At 48.8% G+C, this 16,545-nt stretch overlaps 1 pseudogene; it reads right to left on the minus strand.

Moving 5' to 3' along the window:
* Positions 1-1,199: 1,199 nt before the first annotated feature.
* LOC143389528 (ruvB-like 1) lies at positions 1,200-16,256 on the minus strand (annotated as a pseudogene).
* Between the last annotated feature and the right edge of the window lie 289 nt (positions 16,257-16,545).

Here is a 16,545-nt window from a genome sequence, read left to right on the forward strand (position 1 = left end):
TCTAAGGTGAAGCCAGGTTTCTCAGCATGCTTTGCATGGTTCCTCCCCCAAGTTCCCTGATGTCACAATTCCTTTCAACACCTATTCTTCTAGTAGATCCTCCAGACAGAAGGCAGTATCTTTCAGGATATTTCTTGTCATGCCATGTCATTGCCCTGCCCAAACATCTCCATCCCTGCCTTTCTCTGGACCTCACCAGAGAGCCAATTTTAGGTTGCTCAGGGCAGAGCTCAATGCTCTAAGGCAGCAGGCCCTACAGCCTCTAGGAGGTGCTCTTCTTAGAGTCATGGGCTAATGGAAGAGAGGGGACTCAGGAAAAAGTGCATCGTGTAATTTATATAGCCAGAAGCAGCTATACTTAAAGGCAGGCTGAGGCCAGGCAGGGGCCAGAGGTCCCACTGTGTCTTCAGGAATGTCTTCCTGTTCTTACTGGTTTTGTTCCTGGAGAGACCTGCGTTCTCCTCAGTGTTTAGAGCAGCTCAACTCACAGTAGCCAAGCTACAGAACCAGACCTGGTGCCCCTCAGCAGATGGACAGATAAAGAAACTGTGGTCCCTATACACAGTGGAATATTACTCAGCCATAAAGAAGAATGAAATGATGGCATTTGAAGGTCAATGGATGGAGCTGGAGAGGACTGTGCTGCTTAAGTAAGCCAATTCCAAACACCAAAGGGAAGGGAGGGGAGGGACTGGGGGATGCAGGAAAATAAATGGACGTCACTTTTCCATGTTCACATAGGAACACAACCAGGGACACCCCACAGAAGGGCCAGTCACAGGAATGAAAATCACACCCCGTGTAAGTGACATGGCAGGATTCATGCTGCGGTCATGGGGAACTAAGAAGAACCAATTCAGAGACAAACCTGTGTTCCCACATATGCCAAGGGACAAGGTGCAATGTCATTCAGTGTCCTCATTGAAGATGAAGCTTGCTCTGCTGGCCTCTGGGAGCCAGTGTGAGGGAATTGACACTCAGGTCACCAGAGCAGCCCCACCTCCTCAAGCCTTTGCTCCCCACAGGAATGTTGAGCCTCAGAGGCCCGTGGAGACCCTGCCCATCAGGGACAGGGCAGCTGCAGCCTTCAGTCCCCCTGCTGTCTCCTCCCAGGGGCAACATGCACTCCCTTCGTCCCATCCTGACTTATGACATCATGGAAGGGGATAGACCCAGGCAGCAGGGATAGCTGGCAGCACCTACCGGATAACACAGTGGCCTCTATTGGAGGCAAAAATCATGATGGGGGCGATGGAAGATTCCAGAGCTTGGTGCAGGGAGGTGAAGCCCTTGATGTCCAGCATGTGCACCTCGTCCACAAACAGCATGCTGGGGACCTTCTCAGCCACGCCCTGGTCGATGTACTTGTTCACCACCTTGCTGATCTCGCCCTGGACAGGGTCCCAGCCAGTGGGGAAAATGTCACCTGCTCTCTTCTCCACACCTAAATTCAATCAAGACCCAACCCTGCAGCCTGGTTCTCCTACTGGCTCTCTGACCCACGGCAGGATACTGGACCCATTCCAGGTTTGGTGTCATCATTTGAAAACAAGAATCATGCCAGTTGTGGTGGCACACGCCTATAACCCCAGCAGCCTGGGAGGTTGAGGCAGGAGGATCACAAATTGAAGGCCAGCCTCAGCAACTTAGTATGACCATGAGCAACTCAGTTCAGACCCTGTCTCTGAATAAAATACAGAATATTGCTGGGGATGGGACTCAGGGTCAAGAGCCCGTGAGTTGAATCCCTGTACCCTCATCTAAAAAAAAAAATAAAACAGGCATGATCGCCCCCAAATGCCACAAAACGCCTTTTGTGGAGCTGTGTGGGGCACAATGACCAGGAGCTGCCCCATCAAGCCCTGACCCTGATGCCAAGACACCTAATTTGGGAGCTCCAGGGAGATGTGTTTTCAAATGTGAATTCTCTGCTGCACTCAGTCAAGGAGCTCTTTTGAGGGCCGTGCATGACAATGCTTAGGTTAATGAGCTTTCCATCAAGTGCACTTAGAATCCTCTCCCCAGGAAACCTGACCAAGTAGTGTCAGAGCAGGCCCAGCCTTGGACCCAGAAACATCAGCCCTTACAGAAAAGCAGACCCACCTCAGGTCTCAGCCCTCACCTTCCAAACCAGCGCCCCCTGTCATAAGGATGGAGCTGTTCCCAAAGAACCGGTATCTGAGGCCTGTCCTTGCCTAGAGCCATGATGCAGGGCTATCAATACCGAATTCAAAGACAGATCTGCTCTTGGTCACTCATGGAGGAGCTTAGGCTGCTGCAACACCTCAAGGCAACAGTGGATTCATGTTGAACTTACATTTTCAGGGAGTAAAGTGGTAATGGTCCAGAGAAGGACATAAAATTAGGGAAGAGCCAGGCGCGATGGCACATGCCTGTCATCCCAGCAGCCAGAGAGGCTGAGTCTGGAGGATCACAAGTTGGAGGCCAGCCTCAGCAACCTAGCAAGGGCCTAAGCAACTCAGCCAGGCCCTGTCTCTAAATATAAAATAAAAGTGCTGGGACGGGGCTCAGTGGTCGAGGGCCCCCGAGTTCAAACACCTGCATCAATAAATAAATAAATAAATAAGCCCATAAAGTAGCAAGGGAGACCCACTGCCTGGTGTCAAATTTGGCACCTTTCTAGGACCTCAAGAGAAGCAGATGCTGACCTCAGTGGGGCCAGAACACACAGTGTGGCCACAGCTTCAAAAGGGAGTGAAGACCCAGAGCCATGCAGTGGGAGGCGCTCAGAGCCAGGAGCTTGTCAGAGGAGGGCTTCAACTTGGCTCCAGGCTTTGGCTTTGCCACTTGTCCTACCTGTGATCTCTGTCTTCTTCGGCTTCATCAACTGGCCCATCATGGACAGGACATCTTGTCCCCCTGTAGCAGAGAGGACTTTCTAAGGCAGCTACCAAAGCTCATCCTCATTCCTCCTGTGGGTCCCTGATGTCACTCAACTTGGAGGCCTGAGGTGGAAAGGCCCAGCACACTCCCCTGGGAAGGATGAGGGGCTTCTGAACTCAGAGGGATCCCCTTGAGGTTTCCCCTGACCTGCAAAAATCAAGCAGAGTCATGCGTGGTGGAACGTGTCTTTAAAAATTCTGGCAATTTGGGAGGCTGAAATAGGAGGACCGCAATTTGGAGGCCAGCCTAAGAAACTTAGTCAGGTCTGAGCAACTCAGCAAGACCCTGTCTCTAAATAAAATATAAAAAGGGCTGTGGATGGGGCTCCATGGGTAAGCACCCCTGGTGTTTAAGCTTCAGTACAAAACAAAACAAAAACCTCCAGCCAAGAAGGAAGAAACTCCAATCTCAAGAGTCTCTGGCCTCTCCTGGGAAAAGCTCCAAGGGACTAAAAGCAAAACCAGATTCCCAGCAGAAAGCCCGTTCCTGGTGGGGAGGAGGAGGCCCCTTCAGGATTAAGAGCAAACCTGACTCTCTGTCCAGCTGGGAGCTGGAGGATTTGGAGCTCTTACTCTGTAGAGGCCAGAGCCTCCGTGAGGCTGTCTGAAGCCTTGTGAAAACACAGGAGCTGTGTGGGGCACAATGACCAGGAGCTGCCCCATCAACACACCAGGAACCCCCAGTCTGGGGTGGAGAGCAGCCCCCAGCAGGCTGGCAGGCGGCCAGGGGCAGACAACGCCCAGAGATCAGCTGTGACAGCATCTGGACATTGGGACAAAGGGGCCGAAGCTCATGTCGTGCTCATTGCTGAGCCTCTCAGAGGGCTTCCAGGAGGACAGCACGGCCCTGACAACTGGTTCCCAGGGCCTTGGGCATGTGCTGGCCCAGGAGAGCCTGTCCGTGGGGCCTGGTGTTGGCCACATCCAGGTCATGCAATATCCCATTCTGGATGACCTCCTTCTTCTTGTGCATGTCACCCTTGGGCAGGGCATGGCCTCATCGGCATTCAGAGCGAATTCCGTGGCCTCTGCCTTTGCCAGCAGAGCCATGGGGCACCGGGACCACACAGAGCTCACCGCTGCCCACCGAGGGCCCCCAATGGCAACCTCCGCATTTGCCCCGCAGCCAGGGGCCCCACTTTGGTTCCCAGACCCGCCCGGGGCCACACCTGAGACTTTCTGGAAGATTCTCTACCCTTTCATTTCACTCCTGATAAAGGAGCATCCAGGGGACACACTGGAGCCGGGGTCCCGGGGTTTTCTAGGTGGTGATTTATGGGTGACACGAGGCCTTAGGCTCATCCATGCACCAGGGAGGGGCTGCCACCATGGGACACAGCAGCAGAGAGAGGACGAGCCACCTGGTGCAGTCCCAAGGTTTAGGACTCAGGGAGGGACACCAGGGAGATAAAGGAAAATGAAAGATGCTGCCTGGTGCAGCGGGAAGGGACAAAGGCTGTCTGGTCCCTGTCCCCGACAGGGTTTGCGTCTTGCACACTCTGCCTGCTTAAGTCATGAGGAGAGGAAGACAGAAAAGCCAAGGTGACTTAGGTAAAGGGACAGCTGCTGACCTTCCCCCACCCACCACCAATGAGCAAAGTGACGCCCTAGTTACCCAGTTGTCACCCTGGCAGATCCTCATGTGTAACACTGTCCCCGGGGAACATACCTTCACAGCCCCGATGTTGGCCTCCATGTAGATGACATCACTGGCCTCCACCCGCTCCTTCTGCAGACTTTAAAAAATGCTGGAGTTCAGCTAAAACCAAACCAAACCAGACAAAGGGGGACTCAGACAACCCTGATGCATGTTCCAGTTTCTCCTGACCCCGAGGGAAGGCACCTTTCCCGAAGAGACCTGAGAGGCCAGGCACAGAAGTGCACACCTGTCATTCCAGGGACTCGGAGGCTGAGGCAGGAGGATCGCCAAGTTGGAGGCCAGCCTCAGCAACTTAGCAATGGGAGACTCCCTCTCAAAACAATACAAATCAAATTAAAAAGGACAGGCTTCTGGCTCCCTGCTTAAGCACTACAGGTTCAGTTCACAGGACTAAACACGAGAGAGAGACAGAGAGACAGACAGACACTTGAAGTAGCCAGTGACCCTAGGAGTGGGTGGGTATGAGGGTATTTGGCAGGGCACAAGAGCCTGGACTGGGGGCTTAGCACACCAGGAGGTGAACCTGAGGGTGACCATGTCTACCTGCAGGGGACAAGAGAAAGTCACCATTACTCTTCCTTGCCTTGCCTTCAGGGGTTGCAAATGGAAGGAACATTCTCACAGGGACCCAGGTGCCCTTAGAGGGGATATATGTCCTTGGCCACGCTCCATGGCACCTTCCAGGATCACCACTACAGCTCCAGTCCTTGGGTTACGGACACCAGAGCTTCCTGCTTAGCCACCTGAGGCTGCATTTGATGTGGCCCATGATCCCGGCTCTCTAGGCCTCAGTCTCCTCCTCTATGTGACAGCACCCAGAAGTACCCACAGAGAAGTCCAGCTCAGAAGGGGAAACATAAGTTGGAATTCCCCCAAACTGTCTGGGTCAGGAGGGTGAGGAAAGAGGATCACCAAGGTGGAGGCCATTCTAGACCACATAGCTAGGCCCTGGGGCTGGGGCACAGCTCAGTGCCAGAGTGCTAGTTCACTATGACCAGGGCCCTGGGTATGATCCCCAGGACAATAAAAAAAGCAAATCCTAGCACCCTCTGGCCCCCGGGGCTGTGCACACACATCTCAGGGTGATGGTGCTCTACAGAGCCTTGCTCTTCCCCAGCGGTGTGCACTGGGCAAGGACAGCAGCCTCTGCAGGACCAGGCTGGCAGACAGGTACTGAGGCTGAGCTTCCAGAGCAGCTGCTACAGAGGACCACCCTGTGGAAACACACCTGAGCTCTTTCCCAGACAGAGTCCAGAGTCAAAGGGGGGGTGCGGGGGACATGACACAGACTAACACCCACTGTAGGGCTCTCTCGGAAGAAGGTGGCCCCCAAAAGGCTAATTCAGAAACAAAGTCAGTATGTGGTGGCCAAAGGTCAAGGGGAGAGACATCAGGTGGCCATTCATAGGAATGAGGTCCCTTGGAAGGTCGTGACAATATTCTAAAATTAAGATGGGGAGTGTAAACAATGTCATGCCTCAAAATCCGTGCACTACACAAACTTAAAATGGGTGGATCATGTTCACAACTGCACCAACAGAGCTGCCTGGAGCTCACCAGGACCTGGCCTCTTTGGCCTCTTTGGGGCACTGTGCGAACAGGAGCAAGGTTGGGGAGTCCCTAGGCAAAAAACTTCATAAGCCTCCATCAAACTCAGACACTTCACAACTCCACACAACACACCTGAGGTCCTTCTGTCCCAGTATGTCATCCATGTGGAAAAACAGCCCAGAAGGACATGGGTTTTGGGGGGACTGGGGGTACCAGGGATTGGGCTCAGGGGCCCTCAACCACCAAGCCCCATCCCCAGCCCTGTTTGGCATTTTATTTAGAGTCAGGGTCTCCCTGAGTTGCTTAGGGCCTCGCTTTGGCTGAGGCTGGCTTTGAACTCGCAATCCTCCTGCCTCAGCCTCCCAAGCTGCTGGGATCAGAGGTGGGTACCACCTTTGTTTTGGAAGACAATTTTCCTCTTCTCTGTTAGGCTCATTTCTTTGAGAAGCTGGCCGAAGCAGAGTGATGGATGGCTCAAATTTCCACTGTGTTTCTGTGTCCTCTCTCCTACAGGGAAGAGGACAATTTTTCTCTTTTTATCTCAGGCACTTTTATTCGGTTGATTTTCCAGAAGAACTTTCTCAAGGTGTTATTCTTGAGAAGGGGCCACCTTCTCAGAACCTCATTAATCCAGGATGGACAGGATGTGATGAGGGATTAAAGAGATAAAGACAGGTTGTGGAGCCAAGCTCCTGAGATGAAGGCCCCATTAGGAAACAGAAAAATAGCCCTTGGAAGAAGTGACATTTTCATGATCTCCATAAAGCTGTGACCAAGAAACTACCTCAGAGAATCAAAGAATCACCAAGTTATAAAAGAGGGAAAGATGGAGAGATTCTATGGTGGATGGATAGTGGTCTAGAGATGAGAAACTGAGCCCCAGAGAGCTCAGAGGACGCGCAGGTGTTACCCAGCACCAGAGGACTTGCAGTCACCCTGGCCCTCAGCCAGCACTGGACACAGGATGACTGTGGAGCCTCTTTCTGAGCCTGAAGACTTGATCTGGAAAACAGGGGAAATGAGATTCTTGGCACCTGCGCACACGGGCACACAGCTGTGATGAGCTACACGTAAAATACCTCTCTAATCCCACAGCAAGAGACCTGGCCATGCAGCAGGGGACACGTACAGAGCTAGTGTGAGTCAATCATAACACAGTGGATGAGTAAAACATTATGAAAAAGAAAGAAAAAAGAAAACAAAATTATGTCCACTTTGACTTTTTGGGGATGTGAGGGGGCAGTTTGGGGATTTGAACCCAGGGGTGACTTATACCTGAGCCACATCCCCAGCCCCATTTTGTATTTTATTTAGAGACAGGCTCTCACTGAGCTGCTCAGGGCCTTGACTAAGTTGATGAGGTTGGGCTCCACCATGTGATCCTCCTGCCTCAGCCTCCTGAGTGGCTTGGATGACAGGCATGCTCTACTGTGCCTGGCTGGCCAATGACTGTCATTTGGGGGATAAGATGGCATTAGCAATTTCTTGACTGAACCACACAACTCACAGAAGCAATGAAAAAAGAAAGACCTACCTCATGAAGGGACCTATGCCCTAACCCTTATGAGGTGTCCCTTTATACTACACGGTGTTATCCTGAGTGTCCCATATAGCATCAACAGTGCAGAGGCCAAGTAAAGGGGGACACAGAGGTCACACCACCTGCCTGTGCCACAGTGATGAGAACAGGGCTCAGGACAGACTTCCCTTGAGCTGCTTGGTCCCCTTGGCTGTCTTGAGCCCTATGATCACGTGGCTGATGGTCTTGCCATAGCCACCCATGGGGTTCTCAGTCTCACATGACGTCAGCTCCATCACCTTCCCCTCGTAGACCTCCTTGGCCTCCTTTATCCACAGCCCTGGAAGGATGGCTGATGGGTACATGGTGAGAAGCAGGACCATCCTTCTGTTCACATACATCTCCTCCTCACCAAAACCCTTCTTACCTCAAACTTCCACAGCACAAGAACTGACAAGTCACCTTATAGTACAACCTAGTGACACCATCATAGGTGGAGAGCAACTCTTCTGGGAGCCGTGACACAGGCCTGTCATTCCAGCTCAGGAGGCCGAGGCAGGAGGATAGTAAGCTGGAGGCCAGCCTCAGGAACTCAGTGAGGCCCTGATCAACTCAGGCAAACCCTGTCTCCAAATAAATTCAAAACAGGACTGGGAGGTGGCTCTGTGGTTAGGATCCCCGGGTTCAATCCCTGGTGTCCCTCCTGAAAAAAAAAAAAAGGGTCACTGCTCTCCTGACAAATGGGGAGGGCACAGAAGACTTCTGCTGGCAGGTGGCCATCAGGATCCCTATGAGCTGATATGGAAATATCCCAAAGGCAGAGACACACAGCCACATGATCAGACACTCAGGCCACTTCCCTCAGTTCAAGGGGGGCGTTATTTTATCACCCCATCCCTTGCCTTATCTTCTCCATAAACCCAACCAGGACAAGGACACTCAAGACTGGAAGCTAGGGCCAGATCTCCTCTGCCTGTGATCGACCTGAAAGCCTATAAGTGGGGCTTGTGGGAAACATCCAACAGGGAAGCCACATTCTGTGTTTGATGAACCAAATTCACAGCTTCTGAACCCCAAAACAAACTTCCCAAACAAAGCCCGAAGCATCTGTGCACACCTCGAGTCCAAGTAGCTACAGAGGTTGAGGCTGGAGGATCATGGGTTAGAGGCCAGCCTCCACAACACTGAGGCCCTGAGCAACTCAGGGAGACTCTGTCTCTAAATCAATGCAAAATAAGGCTGGGGATGGTGCTCAGGGGTCGAGGGCCCCTGGGTTCAATCCCTGGTACAAAAAAATTTTTTTTCCAGACATCATGAAGGTAACAGAAAACTCTATCAAGCTTGGAAAATTCTGGGCTTTTAAGCCTACTTTGATTTTTTTTAATAGAACCATTTCTATTTTGCAAAGAGAAAATTCCTCCAAATGGAATGCCTGCCCATACTCACTGTGAGGGGACAGTGATATGAAATTCCTCCAGGAGAGGAAAAAAGGCATCCCCATTTCTCAGCCACTCATATTTGTCTACCAGTTTCTTGGTGGTGACAAGTAGACAGGGGAAGGCTCAGTGGACCATGGGCCCAGCTTTTGGCCAAGAGGGAGGCTGTGGGCGCTGTCTCTGGCCAAGACAGCACAAAGGACACGGGTTTCATCTGCTGTCTCAGGTTTCTAAGTCCCTGACATGGACTTTATCACATCAAGGAAGTGGCACAGATGGGGACAGATGACTCTCTCTCCCTCTCTCTGCAGCTTTGCAGGAATTTAAAGATGTGGGAAAAGCAGGCTTCTGTCTGAGGGGAGACCACAGCTTCCCCTTTTATTCTGTGGCAGGATCTAGAAATTTCTCCTCACCTGCTGCCACCAAAATCCCTGCTGTGTCCCCCACCACCCCACTCCAGGGGCCACTCCCATCAAATGTGCCTGGTGACCTCTACTTTTTCAAATTTTAAAGCAAAATTCAGTTCCCACTGAGCCATTGAAATACAAGCAACTGTGAGAAGACCAGTTTTATCAGGTTTTTGTTTCACAAAAATGGGGGTTTTAAATGTTTTTTAAGTTGTAGATGGACATAATTTCTTTATTTTTTAAAATTATTTTTATATGGTGCTGAGGATGCAACCCAGGGCCTCACACATGTTAGGTGGGTGCTCTACAACTGAGCCCCTGACCCATCCCAGAAAAATGGTGTTTTTTAAATTTAAGTTCTTAAAATATTAATATTCAGGTATTTGAAAGGTAGTAATATCTTACTGGTCACATATTTTTCTTGGTTCCTTTTTGTACCAGGAATGGAATTCAGGGGCCCTCAACCCTTGAGCACCATCCACAGCCCCTTTTATATTTTATTTAGAGACAAGATCTCACTTAGTTGCTCAGGGTCTGGCTAAGTTTCTGAGGCTGACCTCCAACTTGCTATCCTGCTGCCTCAGCCTTCTGAGCTGTTGGAATATGGTTCATATGTTTAACTTATGAGTTGAATAAAATCACTGGCACATGTTTAAATAAGGAAAAGTAATCCAGGCACGGTAGCACACATCTGTAGCCATAGTTACTCAGCATACTGAGGCAAGAGGATGGTTTGAACCCAGGAGTTCCAGGATTGCCTGGGAAACATAGTGAGATCCTGAAAAATAGGACATGAAAAGGGAAAAGAAAAGAAGATGTGAAGAAAAAAAAAATAGAGAGAAAAATTTTAAATGTAAAACCCAGTTGTATACATGTATAATCCCAGCAACTCAGGAGGCTGAGGCAGGAGGATTGAGAGTTGGAGGCCAGCCTTGGAAACTTGGCAAGACGCTGTCTCTAAATTAAATATAAAAAGGGCTGGGGACAGGGCTCAGGGGTGAAGTGCCCCTGGGTTCAATCCCTAGTACCAAAAAATAAAAATAAAAAGCCTAAGTTCAATGTGACACAAAGCTTAGCTTCTAGACACAAGTTCAGAATTAGAACTCTTCAGTTCAGCATTAGTATCACACAGGGGCTAGGGGTGGCTCAGCCGCCATGGTCTCAAAAGGGAGATAGAGAGAGAGAGAGAGAGAGTGAGAAAGAGAGAGAGAGAGAGAGAGAGAGAGAGAGAGAGAGAGAGAACACCCCATAGTTGAGTGCTTACAGGGACCTGCTGGGGAAGATCAAAGGCAGAGCCAGTCCCACAAGGAGGCACCGCAGGAAGATAGGATAGAGTGCCAGCCATGGGGGTACCAGGTGGCTGTGGGGGGTAAAACAGGATCCCATGATGTCTCCGCACTTCCAAATGCTGCACCCTCCTACTGCATTTTCTTTTCTTCAGCATTAAATCAAAAGTTCCCCAAGTAGACTTCTTAGTCTTTTAATTTATTTATTATTTATTTGGGTACCAGGGATGGAATCCAGGGGCCTTCGACCATTGAGCCCTGTCCCCAGCCCTTTTTATATTTTATTTAGAGGCAGAGTCTTGCTGAGTTGCTCAGGGCCTCAATAAGTTGCTGAGGCTGGCCTCCAAATTGTGTTCCTTTTACCTCATCCTCCTAAGCTGCTTGGATGGCTAGCTACTCTTGCCTGTCTTGTCAATAGCACCAAAACAACATGAGCATTTTTAAGATGAAAGGATTCAAAGCACCAGAGAAGAAACAGCCATCTTTCACACTGACGTGATACTCACTAATAGCCCTGAGGAAGTTCTCCATTAGCACCTCTGTCTTCTTGTTCTCCATGGAGTAAACTTTGCTCCCCACCAAGGAGCAGAAAGTCACCTTACTCCCCAGCTCCTGAGCAATCACCAGAGAAAGGGCTGTCTACAGAGGCAAGAAAGGAAAGGTTTTCATTTTACAGTCTTGAAAACATATTTAAAACACATCTATAAAAATATTAATTCAAGAGGCTGAACATGGTATTGCACACTTGTGATCCCTGAGACTCAGGAGGCTGAGGCAGAAGGATGGCAAGGTGGAGGCCAGCCTCAGCCACTTATCAAGACCCTGGGCAACTCAGTGATATCCTGTCTCTAAATAAAATATAAAAGTTTGGGGAATGGGGCTCAGGTGTTAAGTGCCCCTTGGTTCAATCCCTGGGACCAAAATAAATACATAAATAAATAACACTAACAAATCAGGAAGGATTTATTACATGACCTTTATTTTATGTTAAAAGGCCAGAAAATAGTGGATAATACGTAAGGCCAAATCTGCAAGCGGTGGCTTGGTCTGCACAAGCTCCCCCCAACGGTGCCCTGTGGTCAACTATAAATTGATGCTCAGTAACATAACTTTGGTTGGCAGATGCTAAAGAGAACCTGGTGAAACAGACATCTCATCAAATACCAAGTTTTGGAAAGCAAATGCTCTCAAGTGGGTCCAGGACTGGGCAATGCCATGGCCTCTGAGTGCCATTTCATCCTCCCTCATCTCTGAAATAAGAATGAGGTCAGACCCCATGTGTGTAGGTCAAGCAGAGCCTCATCTGGCGAACTAAAATACTGTTTAGATTACAAGGAGCCAACAAGCTGCCCACAGGATGGTTTGATTGGGACTCCGTGGTCTTAGATGTGCCTTTAAACTTGGCTTTTGGGGGGGGGGATTGAACACAGGGGCCCTCAAACCCTGAGCCCCATCCCCAGCCCTATTGTGTATTTTATTTAGAGACAGGGTCTCCCTGAGTTTCTGAGGGCCTCGCTTCAGCTGAGGCTGGCCTCAAACTCGCTATCCTCCTGCCTCAGCAACCCAAGCCAGCCACTGGGATTACAGGCATGTTCCACTGTGCATGGCTCTTACCATTTTTTAAACCCTAGGAACTTTCCTGTTAAAATCCAGCTATTTGTTTTTTGTTTTGTTTTGTTTTGTTTTGTTTTGTTTTGTTTTGAGAAACCAGGTCTGGTCACAGTGGCCCTCTTTTAGTGAAAGGGCACCACATCCTTGGGCTTGAGCAAGTCACTTTGCTTACCTCGCTGCCCAAATGCTTAGGCACGTGAGTTGGCAAGCCCAAAGCATGTGTTCTAATAGCAAAGGGAAAATGTCTAGAACAGAACACAGAGGGATGTGATTCCAACACCATGAGGCCTAGGGGAGGCCACAGGCGACAGTGCTCATCTGTATTATTTTGATGTTTCTGGGAATGGAACCCAGAGCCTGGTATGTGCCAGGCAGCTGTTCCACCACTGAGCCTCAGGCCCAGATTTTTTTTTTTATTTAGAGACAGGGTCTCACTGAGGTGCTGAGGCTGGCTTCCACCTTGAGATCATCCTGCCTCAGCCTCCCATGTTGCTGGGTTTACAGGTGTGAGCCACTGTGCCTGACTCTTCCCTGTTCTTTCACAGCCCCCAACTCCCCATTCTCAGTTTCCAGTGTCAAAGACAGTGACCACTAGCCACTGAACAGAATTCCTGCCTCCTTCCACCTAATACTGAAGGGGTGACCATTACCCTTCCATTCAAATAGAAACAATACTTGGTTAAGAATGGCTCCTTTTCTGTCCAGCTTTCTCCAATTAAAAGCTCATGGAAGGGGCTGGGCTGGGGATGGGGCTCAGTGGTGGAGCACTCGCCTAGCATGTGCAGGGCCCTGGGTTTCTTCCTCCATGCCACATAATAATAAATAAATAAAACAAAGGTATTCTTTCAAATTACAACTAAAAAACTATATTATAAAAAAGAAACTCATGGAAGAAAGGCAAATATACCAACCCTTTCCTATGGAGCTCTTTATATCTCACTGATCTTTTCATAGCCTGTCATCTTGAAAGACTAACTTGTATTTTTTTAAATATTTTAATATAATCAGGCCTCCCAGCTGATCAATCACTACCCACTAAGACACATCCCAGAACTTTATGTTGTTTATTTTTGAACAGGGTTGCATTATTCATATTTATTTTTAATTTTTTTTTCCAAACAAGTTTAATTTTGTTCCAGCCCTAAATTAGGGAAAAAACTTAAATCTTAAAAAATTCTCAAAAATCAAGCCATTATAAAGTTAAGCATCCCTTCCCTTAACAATAAATATTGAACTGATATAGGTGCTGAGGATCAAACCCAGGTCCTGCCCGTGCTCTGAAAGCCCTCTAACACTGAGCCACAATCCCAGCCTGCTAACTTGTATTTTATGGATTAAGAAACTGAGAGCTGGGTGTGGGGGTGCACACCTGTCATCCCAGCAGCTTGGGAGGCTGAGGTGGGAGTATGGCTAGTTGGAGGCCAGCCTCAGCAACTTAGAAAGGCCCTGAGCAACTCAGCAAAACCCTGTCTCTAAATAAAATACAAAAAGGGCTGGGGATGAGGCTCAGGTGTTTAGTGCCCCTGGGTTTGATCCTTAGTAGCCCTCACCCCAAAAAAAGGGTTTCTCAGTCTTGCCTCTGTTTGGGGGGCACAGCCTTGAAGTGAAGGTTGCTTGGCAGCATCACTGACCTCTAACACTAGATGCCAGGAGTCCCACCATCACATTTTAAAAACTAAAAGAGACAACTCTCCAGATACTGCCAAATATCTCCTGGGGGGCAAAACTGACCCAGGTTGAAAATCACTTCAGAGCTAATCTCACCTAGCTGGACTTCCAGAAAGACCACAAAGAGAATGGGAACAGCCCACAGCTAAGGGGTTCACAGCTGGTGACTGTCCACACCAACGACACCAAACAGTGAGACTCAGAAAGCCCTGTGGACATCAAGAAAGGAAAATCAGGGGAGGGCGTCCTATCCAAAAATACCTCCAAAACATCCAGAAAGAAAGGTCCCAACCCTGAAAATCAGACTTCTTAAGAGCAACACTGGAAGACAAAAAGTACTAAATAACACTGAGTAAAACAGCACTGAAGGAAACAGCTATCATGCTGGTGCTATGGCACAGGCCTGTCATCCCAGGAGCTCGGGTGGCTAAGGCAAGAGAATCGTGAGTTGGAGGCCAGACTCAGCAAAAGCGAAGCCCTAAGCAACTAAGTGAGACTCTGTCTCTAAATAAAATGCAAAAAGGACTGAAGATGGGACTCAGGGGTTGACAGCTTCTGGGTTCAATTCTTGGTAACTCCCCCCCCCCCAAAAAAAAAAAATGGAAGACGACTTGGACAAGCTAATGTTCTTGTAAGTGCACACTGTATGGCATTCCAGCCTCAAAAAACTTCCCCCAGACAGAGGACTTCTTCATCCACCATCAGTCACCACACAACACACCCTGGCAACTCCATATGTACAACTTCAAACTTAGAATTCAAGTTTTTTTCACAGCTGATTGTGTTTCTGCTTCTGAAAGGTCAAGTGGCCTTCCCCAGGCCTCCCAGCTGATCAATCAATACCCACCAAGATGTAGCCCAGAACTTTATGTTGTTTATTTTTTAACAGGGTGACATTAAGTCACTTAGAGCTTGGTGAAACTGCTGAGGCTGACCTCCAATATGTGATCCTCCTGACTCAGCCTCCAGAGTCACTGAGATGACAGGCAGGGGCCACCACACCTGGTGAGAGCCCTCTTCTTTACATACAAGTGTGCAGGCTCCTACTCTCCTATGCCAAGAGGCCCTTCAAGAGAACAAGCCATGTCCAGACCAGGAGCACTGGGAAGCCTGAGGATCTGGTTGATCCCCTTGCAGATCCCAACAAGCTCCACCATATGTCCTCTTTTGTCCCCTGGAAAGCCCGACTCTGAAGGGGAATTATCAAACCCTCTGCCCAATTCCAGCATTTAAAATCAGTCAGCAGTTTGAAGCTCAGCACTCAACTGAGCCATTTTATGCCATCAGGAGACTTCCTGTTTCTCTGCCTGAAAAACACTAGAAGCCCTTAAAGATCAAAAGCGTTTTTCTGTTATTGTCAATCATGCACGTAGCCAAAATAGTGATCGGCAAAGTTTGCATTCAAAAAAATACTGGCTGACTCATTTTCCCCCTCCAATAATGTGCCACAGAAGATTTTTTAAATATTTTTTAATTGTTCATGGACATAATATCTTTGTTTTAATTTTTTTAAATATTTATTTTTTAGTTGTATTTGGACACAATACCTTTATTTCACTTATTTATTTTTATGTGGTGCTGGGATCAAACTCAGGGTCCCGCATGTGTGAGATGAGTGCTCTACCAATGAACCACAGCCCATCACAAATTTTTATGAGGCCCTGGACCAATAGAAATGGATTTTTAGCTGGGCATGGGGGTGCAAACCTATAATCCTACCTCTCAGGAGGCTAAGGCAGGAGGATCACGAGTTGGAGGCCAGCCTCAGCAACTTAGCAAGGCCCTCAGCAACTTTAGCAAGATCTTGGCTCTAAATAAAATACAAAAAAAGGGATGTGGCTCAGTGGCTGAGTGCCTCCAAGTTCAATCACTGGTTAAAAAAAAAAAGAAAAGAAAAAAAAAGAGAGATGGATTTTCCAAGAAAAGGAGACTTGAAAGAGTTCAAAGACGATCCCAGTGACCAGACCTCTCAGAGGACTTTTTTTCCCCTCTGGCCAGGATGATTTTCATTCTAGAAGTAAAAGTTTGAGATCATATTCCTTTCTTAAACACACATGTGACTTATGTCGTTAAAAAAAGACTAGTTAAGATGTGAATTCCATTTGGCTTCAAAGTGAGGATCGTCCTCTTGAACAGCAGAAATCAAAGAGAACACAAGGACTTTTCCAGTTCCCAGGGTTCCTGCCCACAGCATGGCTCTTTCTGCCATCTTCTTGTTTTGATTATCCCTTCTATGACATCACATGCCTGCAGCACAGAGGTTACAAATGGTCACTATTACTGTGTTTCAGTGGGGAAAAATGCAGTCCCTGGTCCAAACGATTCACAGACTAATCCAACAAACCCTGGGCACCAGCACCCTCCATGCACTGTTCTGGATGGTGAGAGAGAAGGTGAGAGAGAAAAGTCTTCTGGGCACAGTGGCCTACACCTGTGATCCCAGGGACTCCAGAGGCTGAGGCAGGAGGATGTCAGTTCAAAACCAGGCTCAGCCAAAATGAGTC

The sequence above is a fragment of the Callospermophilus lateralis genome, unplaced genomic scaffold (genome assembly GCF_048772815.1).
Source record: "Callospermophilus lateralis isolate mCalLat2 unplaced genomic scaffold, mCalLat2.hap1 Scaffold_63, whole genome shotgun sequence".
Taxonomy (NCBI): domain Eukaryota; kingdom Metazoa; phylum Chordata; class Mammalia; order Rodentia; family Sciuridae; genus Callospermophilus; species Callospermophilus lateralis.